Below are 9,101 nucleotides of genomic sequence, written 5' to 3'. Positions count from 1 at the left end.
GCTAGTTTAAAACTGTGTTTTACAACACTGTACAATCGCTAACAACCACGTTTACGCAATTGTAGAATGGCCTTAAAAGGTTGTAGCGTATGCGTAAGCGAGAGAGAGATTGAATTTTTCGTCAATCGTGTCGGTTCCAAATCTATTAATTTCATTCGATTCAATTCGATTGGGTCTGCACCGATCGAACGTCGCAGGGATGCGAGAGACGCGTGAGACTCGTATATAAGTCTGAAACCTTAATATCGCCGTGTCGAATCCGCGAGATCGGTCGTAAGGTGGAGAAATGGCGATGGTATAGACTAGTATAGAGGTATCTCTCTGCGCCGGGCAGACGCGGTGGCGGTGGCGGCGACGGCGGTGGTGGTGGTGGTGATGGTGGTGGTGGTAGCAGCGCGGCACCCTTCTTTTCTCCGCCACGAAAAGGTACTTGAAATAAATTGAAAATGGCTGGTATCGCTCTGGCCCCCGGACAAGTGATACCTACATCATCTACACGCACACTAGCCGCCCCTCTTTCACCGCCTTTCACCCTCTACCCCCGTCCGGCGTTCTTTCATGAATTCGAAACGCGACGTTCGAGTCGGATCGGAATCTAGTCGAATCACTTCAATTAATTCAATCGAGGGTAGGCGGAGGGAGGCGAGGGAGAAATAAATAATGTTACGCCTCGAAAAGGTTGGTATACCGAGCTTGTTGATATCGGGATTGCTCGTGATTTGTGCAAGATGCGCTGTCTGATATTTGTGATATTATAATACGAGTGTCAAGTGTCATCTAGACCCAAAGAAAAATACATTTAGACTCGTATTGTTAGTTAATGAAAGAAAAGTGCATCTCAGCGTCACGTCAAAAATTTTTACGTTTTTCATTTCTTCGATAACAAAATCACTCGGTCTGCTGATTCTCCCAACTCTCGTGTCCCTTTCTGAAATGTCACTTACCGAAATGTCATTTGTATGCGGTGAAAATGAAGAGAAACCGCAAGATTGAATTTTACTCTTTCTACCGAGGCGAGGGCGGAAATAATGTCGCGATTGAGTGAGTTTTCGCCCGGTTCGCGCGGTTTCCCGCGTGCGTTGACGCAGAGGCGCATAAACGAGGGCGCGGCACACGTATACACGTGCATACGCACACCCGCGTACGTAATCTCATATATTCGCGCGTACACGTGTACGTAGCATACGTAGCAGTAAGCCAAGGCACACACGAACGCGACAAGGTGTATTGAATCGACGAGTATCATGCAGCTGACAGCTAGAGCTAATTGAATCTTGACTCTATCTATCTGTCGACCCGAGGCTGAGACTCGCCACCGCTACGCCGCCGCCACGAATTGCATTTCCCGTTCGGCGGTATCGCTCGCCCTCGCTCCCGAAGAATTCTATCTTTCCCATACCTCGCGCTTTCTTCCTTCCTTCCTTCTTTCCTTCCTTGCTTGCTTCCTTCCTTCCTCCTTCTCTCCTTCCTTTCCTTTTCTCCTTCTCTCTCGCCGCTTGCTCACCCATCACCCGCTTTAATCCACGTTATTTTTCACCGTGAAAATATGTCGAATAAAAGATGCAAGTTACGTAGCTGGACGAATCCTTCTTAAAAAATGTCTGGATTTTGTTCGCCAACATTTTTTTTGTTTACAAAGCACACGGAAAAAACAATGTAGCTGCTGTAGCTAAAACTTAGCAAAATAGGGACAGCTAATATTTTTAGTTGTGATAACTCAATATTTTGCTACGACAGCAAACCGTTTGCTGTCGCACCTAATACAATAGGCACAGTAGCAAAATATTGAGCTATCACAACTAAAATATTAGCTGTCCCTATTTTGCTAAGTTTTAGCTACAGCAGCTACATTGTTTTTTCCGTGCACGCATAGAACAAAACTAGAAGTTCCGGTTGCTTTATATCAGTCAGCGCTGCCATCAATTAGTCAGTTAGAAGAAAATTCTACTTTACAATAGCGGAATCCTAGTGGATGAGTCCGGGATATAGCATCGCACGCGTGTATTACTGCCATCGAAAGGAAAAGAAAAAGTCTGGCATTCGTAAGCATCAAGTTCACCACCTTGTTAACGGCATCATCCGAACAACATTGTAAATGCCTGACGTGCACTTTGGAGGAAGAATCCCGGCGCACGGCGCCGCAAAATCTTTTACGAGGAATTACAAAACGCATCAACGAATGTGCGGTTTCGGTCGAGACGCGAACGCACACCTTCGTGCAAACGTCCGCGTTTGTATTCGCCGCTGTGAGAATATGTCCGTTCATGCAGGCGCGCACACTCGTGCGTCAGAGAAACGAGAATGACGTGGTAAAGATGAGCAAGAGGGACAAGGGCGACGGGAGGATGGAGAGAAAGAGATGAAAGAGAGGCAGAAAGAGTGTATGTGTGTGTGTGTGCGCGCGCGCGGGGGTGTGTGTGTGTGTGAGAGAGAGGGAATCCAATATAACTGCACACACGTTTATAGGGTCGATGGGAATATATTGGAGCGGATATTGAAATACTTGTTGGTAGTTTGAGTTGAAGGCGAGAGATGCCTTTCTCGATGCCATCTTGATTGCGCAATCGAGGCACCGATGCGGCCCCCGCTACAGAATTTGACGATAAAGATCGCACTTGGATTATGGGAGGCCACGGAGGCCGTTCCCTCCTCCTCTATAAACGATAATGGCGACCGCTAAACTACCTGTTTCACGACCTCGTCCTGCAAGTCTTGAAACGCCGTTACACGATACTCCCATTGTTGGACTCGTTAAAAGAACAACATGTGACATCATCTCGATTCTTGAGGTACTTGAAAGGAAACGTTTCTCGACGAACGATAAAACCCATCTATTTAATTTTGACCTCGATATCTCGTAAGTTCTTGATATTGTGCTGAAAGGGTCATGTTCTCTCGTTAAAAATTGTTAATTATAAAGAGAGAAAGAGTCGACGTCATAAAGAGATGGGTATATACGGCAACGCGATCAAAAGTACAATAAACTCGCAGATAAACATCCATGAGTGCGCCGATTATTCGGTACATCAAGATCGAACGACTGCACGACAAGATATGAAATAATTTAGTGAAGCGCGATACGGTCCCGAGCCCACCTGGGCACACATTAAGAACCGAGGGCTAACGAAACCCCTCTCCTTTCATTCGCTCTTTGTTATTCAACAATCGGCATACACACACGGCATATTAATATAATATGCCGAGTCGAGAGAGACGATTACGCATTGCGGTGCATCATCGTCAAAGAGTTTTCTAGCTCTACGAGCTACGAGTTTAATTGGGCGGCCGATGCAGCCTGAAGCGATATCAACGCGACTGGTCCCGTGGTCCGTGCGAAAAGAATTCCCTTCCACGCGTATCTTCCACGATTAATCTCTTTCCGCGCACTCGACCGATAAAACTCGACAAGCGCAAAACATGCTGCTTGTCCCGAAAGAACGAGTGTCAATGGGAGCAAATGATTATTCCTGTCCGCGCGTTCTTTGGAAATCGTCTCTGGAATCGTCTAATCCAGTGACATCGACTTCGAAATGGCTATTTTCGACACCACGAAATTTGTAACGAAACACTATTATTGTTTCAAGTGGAGTTCCTGTGGCAAAAATGTAGTTGGACGCCGTGCTTTTTTAGCCATACTTTACTTTCCTTTCTAATCAATTGCAACAATTACGTAATAAAAATTCTATTTTAGGACAGAATCTCTGCAATATCACTTAAAAATAAAGTCATCCAACAGAGAACAGATGCTTTATTTTGCACAAGTAGCAAATAACATAAAAATGTAAGACACTCACCTCACCGATTTCTCCGCTGTTGCCCGATGCCTCCAAGACCTGCTCTTCCTCTCAGATTTCCTTGTTGCACTCACACAACACTTACTCGTGAAAATAATCGATCGCGCGAAATTTCGGGCACTCCCGTACGCGATGTGAGATACCGCGAAGCGCACGAAATATTACCAACAACTTGCACTTTTGATTCGGAAGAATAGGAAATGAATAAATCACTATTGAATTGACGATATAAAACGCAACGCGAGCATCGAAAGCATAATCCGCGGTAAAGAAGTAGTTATTAGTCCGCAACGAAACTATATTTTACAATCTTAGTCCTTCAATCTAATCCTCGAAATAAACTGTGTGAGCAAAGTTTCCAGCGATAAAGAGTTATTAATTGCAACAGTTAATCGAGATAATTTTCCGAAAGGTGTACAAATCAATAGCGTGTTATCCTTCCATTTATCGCGATCAAGTCTTGGAAACCGATAATGTAAAAGTAATACTACGCACGGAGCGACTCTCGCCACTGCTTGCCGGCTCGACGTTCGGCGAGCGAATGATAGCGCGGCGACCTTCACGTACACGATGGCACGCAAAAACATCGTACGTCACCGTGCCGAGAGACAAACAACAAAAAAACGTTGAGAATTCGTTGTCCCGCCTACGAAATTGAAAATTCTATACCTAATATTTCTAATTACTTTATTCCGTGACTGTTACTACGTTTTGCGTATTATTCTGCGGACTTATCGGTACTGATTAAATTATATATTAAATTAACGATTAATTCTGTTCAATCGAGAAAATGTTTCGAAACAAAAATCGTTGTTACTTAAATTCTAATTACTAAGATTAGAGATTTTACCTCAATAGTTGGTGTATACAAATGTATATTACTAAATTGCAAATCTTCATTTATTATGGGCAAAAATTATCGAATTATTTACTTCAATAATAATAATAAAAATTGGTATTAAATACTTTGTTGGAAATAGTATTGCGCGCGCTATTTGGTTTTAATTTATATTTATTCGTGATCTTCTTCACACATTAAAATTTTTTTCATGTGAAGAAGACGTAATCTGACGTTGACACTCTGTCAAAATACATATTACATGATTTTCGCACTGACAGCTACTCGCACTACAAAGCCAAGCGAGAAAATCAGCATCGCGGAACAACGTTAATAATTGTCTTGCATACCTTTTTAAAAAGAAGATTAGTTATCGTTGTATTTCATCAGAAGAATGTGAGACTTTCTTTCATTCTTCTTCACTCAATTAGATGTTCAAACTTAATCTTTTTTAACTTTTTGTTTAGTCTCTAACTTTCTTTAAGTATATTTTTGCACAACTGTCGAAATTCACATGCGAGCTGAAACATGACACGAATCTAAAAGAGAAGTGAATCACACCGTGTTTCGAGAAAACCAATCGGCATCGCGGAAAAGAGGCTTAAACTGTTCGATATTAACATTCGCGCTGGTAACATCTCTTTTTTAGAAAGGGATAGTAAATGAAGATTTGCAATTTAGAAATATACATTTATATACACCAACTATTGAGGTAAAATCTCTAATCTTAGTAGTTAGAATTTAAGTAACAATGATTTTTGTTCCGATATATTTTCTCGATTGAACAGAATGAATCGTTTATTTAATCGGTACCAATAAGTCCGCAGAATGATACACAAAACGTAGTAACAGTCACGGAACAAAGTAATGGGCGGGACAACGAATTCTCAATGTTTTTTTGTTGTTTTTCACTCGGCGCGATATCGTACGACGTTACGCGGGCCAAAGTTTACCTGAAGATCGCCGCGCTCTTAATCGCTCGCCGAACGTCGTGCCGGCAAGCAGTGGCGAGAGTCGCTCCGTGCGTAGCATTACTTTTGCGTTATCGGTTTCCAAGACTCGATCACGATGTGAATGCAGGGATAAAACACCATCGATTTGCACACCTTTATTAGTAACAATTAACGTTCCTCGATTAATTATTAAGTTTCTACAACTTGTAATGAGAAACGAATTGCATGTTGAGACAACGGCTCTTTATCAACGTATAGATATTTCACGAGACTAACTCATCTAAATTATAAATGTAAACCGTGGTATTTTGTCGCGGTTACATCTCGTTCACGCACCGCGCTTTTAATTATCTATCGAATTCGTTTCAAGGATTAGATTAAATGACAAAGATTGTAAAATGTCGTTTCGTTACGGACTAATAACTACTTCTTTACCGCAGATTATGCTTCCGATGCTTGTGTTGCCTTTTATATCGCCAATTCAAAAGTGATTTATCCATTCTTCCGAATCAAAAATGCAAGTTACCAATTTGAGTAATTTGTATGATAGAAAGTCACGCGATATCTATTTGTTAATGGCATTTCGTGCGTTTCGCATTTCACATCGCGTACGGGAGTGCCGGAAATTTTGCGCGATCGATGATTTTTGCGAGTGAGTTATGTGAGTACAACAAGGAAATCTCATTGTCAGAGGAGGAGGAGGCCTGCGAGGTATCGGGCAACGGCGGAGAAATCGTAAGGTAAGTGTCTTACGTTTTTATTTATTTGCTACTTTGCGGGATTTAGAGTGGACATATTTTGACAGTGATACCGTTGAACGCTTTTGATTCGACATGAATAATAATGAAACCCTCGCGAAAGTTAAATCAATGCGGCTGTTTCGCATACAACGTCTGCAATTGCTACATAAGTTCGAACGGTTGTTTCGACCGCGAAAAATCGACACGACTGGTCTCAGCCCCCGAGGAAAGAGGGCGATGCTCTTTGACTGGGTTATTCTGCAATCTTCTTAAGTTTAGAATCTAAACAATGACGCCAAGACTAGTTTGGAATTCGTTGACAAAGCGCAAGCATAGCGAAATAGCTTGTATAACTTGTATAAAAGATCGCGTACCTGTATTCTACGAGCATGGCGATTACGGAACCTTTTCAACCGAATCCGTTCGCTAGTCATCTTTCGATCCTACGAGAAAATACGGGATCACGCAAAGCCACACTGGAGGCAATCTCGAAGGAAAAGTACGCAAAAGTCTTGTACGCTTCATTCGATCCTGTTTCTTTCAGGTTTAGCTGCGGTCTTGCGATGGTTCGATGCGGCGATCCGCCCAAGGGATCGATCGTGTTGTATTTCAGTCTTGTAGAGTCAAGCGTGTGTCGCGCCTAGAAATCTCGAGAAATCTATTAAAAAGAAAATACACGTGAAATCATGTTATTGATAAGTTGTGATTAATCCGGTAATTTCGCCACCATGTAGCGGTGCCATGTGGATAGAAACGAGTTGCAGGTTTTTCCGCGAAAGATCGCGTACGACCGCAGAATTTGAACCGTCAAAGATGAGCAGTCAACGCCGGAAGAATACGAGGCGAGGAATTACTTGAAAGCGAGGCGGCGTATTAACGTTAGCGAGTTTGCGATGGGTTCTTCGAGTGTGTAAGACTGACATGCCGGGCGTCTTTTGTGCCTTTTATGCCCGGTCCTCCGTATCCTTTCTCTGTCAATCAGTGGAGATCACAATGGTAGACGTGACACATTGTGTAATTCAGAATGAATACGAGGCCTTCCGGATAATTATTACGCGACCGCGGCGCGGCCAGTCCTTGCGGTGTGTTTTGTACACACGTACGCGTCACGTAGAAATTTTATCCACGCACACGCGTGATCCAGGGAAAAGAGAGGGCCGCGCCGTACCCGTGCTCGACAATGGGGGGGTCAGCGTCGTCGTGTGTGCCACCGCATTCGAAAACTGCGCGATATCTCGTTACACCGTAATCGGGGTATAATCGATCGCAAAGTTTGTAGCGCAAGGCAAATTGATGGGCGTGGTGAGAACTCGACGACCGGGTGGAAACTCGAGAGCCTGAAAGACAACGGTAGTCGCAGCCACGCGGAACAACGACCGCCTCGAGGAAATCCGAGATTTTTCTTCCTTTCTTTCGCCGGATCCCCCCCCCTCTCTCTCTCTCTCTTTCTCTCTCTGTCCCGCGAGGCGCATACTTTCATTCGGGATCGAAACTGCGTTTGTCTTTGACTGTTGCTTCTAATTTGTAATGTTCAGGCAGACGAGGGTGTTCACGAGCTAACGATACTCTTAGTCGCTTCTTATCGGGCATCGATATATATTTATCTAATACTTTAACAGAATATTATATAGGGTCAAGTAGGCGACAGTGAATCACTTACGTTTCTGTAGACCATATCTTCGTAAATAAGCATCCGAAAATTTCTCAACTTACGCAGTATTAGTCCTTCATCATTATACTTTCTCTTCATATACGCAGATTTCTTTCAAGCGCAAACCACAACAGAATGGAACTTTTTTTTTAATGGAAAATTAACCCACTGTGTACTCAGGGGTGTATACAGTGCATCATGCAGTAGTACACAATAAATTAAGGTATAGAAATTCTGGAGACAACTTGAATTTTAATCAATCAAGACAATTATTTATTTGACATTGTATTATTAGTTTAATATAATAACTTTAGGATTCTGCTCAACTAGTAATAATTGCAATTAGGATTTTTTGTGTACCGGGAAGCCATTGATCCGCTGTTCACCCGCCCGCCTCTTTTCTTTCAAATTGTAAAACTGACAAACTGTAACTTTATTTATTGAAAAATAGCGATAAACATAAATCTTAATAGAAATTTAAAAAATTTGTTTTTTAATATTTTTAAACTCTAAAATAAAGAAGAATACTCATCTCGGATAACGACCTTGACACCGAGAAATCCTAAATCTTTGGCTAAAACGTGTATGCGCGCGAGATCTAATTCTAACAGTTTTTAAATAAAAAATAACAGCAACATCAGTCCATTCTCTCCACTCAAAATACGAAAGATTCACTGTGTACGCCTGATCCCCTGTCGCCTACTTGACCCTACGTATAAAAATTAAAAACGTTTAAAATAAGTTTTCTGATGCTAAAAAGTGATATGCCACAAGTATGTATATGTATAAAACTCGGAAGTAAAAAAAAAACATCGCTAAAGACTGCGACACTCGGGCACACACAATGAAATCTCTATAGAATGCACGTTTACGTGCAATATTACAAGGATGCTTTGGAATCTAAAGTCGTATCTTCAGTCTGCTCCTCTCTCGCTCAATATCAAGAATGATTATAAAATATATGGGCATGAGATACTTGAGCGCGATCGCCGTATAAAATCTGTCGTTTTAGGTATAAATGGCGTGACATGCTCGACGGATCATTCTAATAAATGGAGTTGTACTGTTTCCTACCGCGAGCGCTGTTTTCCTCCCTTCCTCTCTTTTCCCTCACTCTTTTCCCTC

The sequence above is a fragment of the Vollenhovia emeryi genome, unplaced genomic scaffold (genome assembly GCF_000949405.1).
Source record: "Vollenhovia emeryi isolate VEMERY1.0 unplaced genomic scaffold, V.emery_V1.0 DF939126.1, whole genome shotgun sequence".
In the NCBI taxonomy this organism is placed as follows: domain Eukaryota; kingdom Metazoa; phylum Arthropoda; class Insecta; order Hymenoptera; family Formicidae; genus Vollenhovia; species Vollenhovia emeryi.
This window is presented reverse-complemented; position numbering follows the sequence as displayed.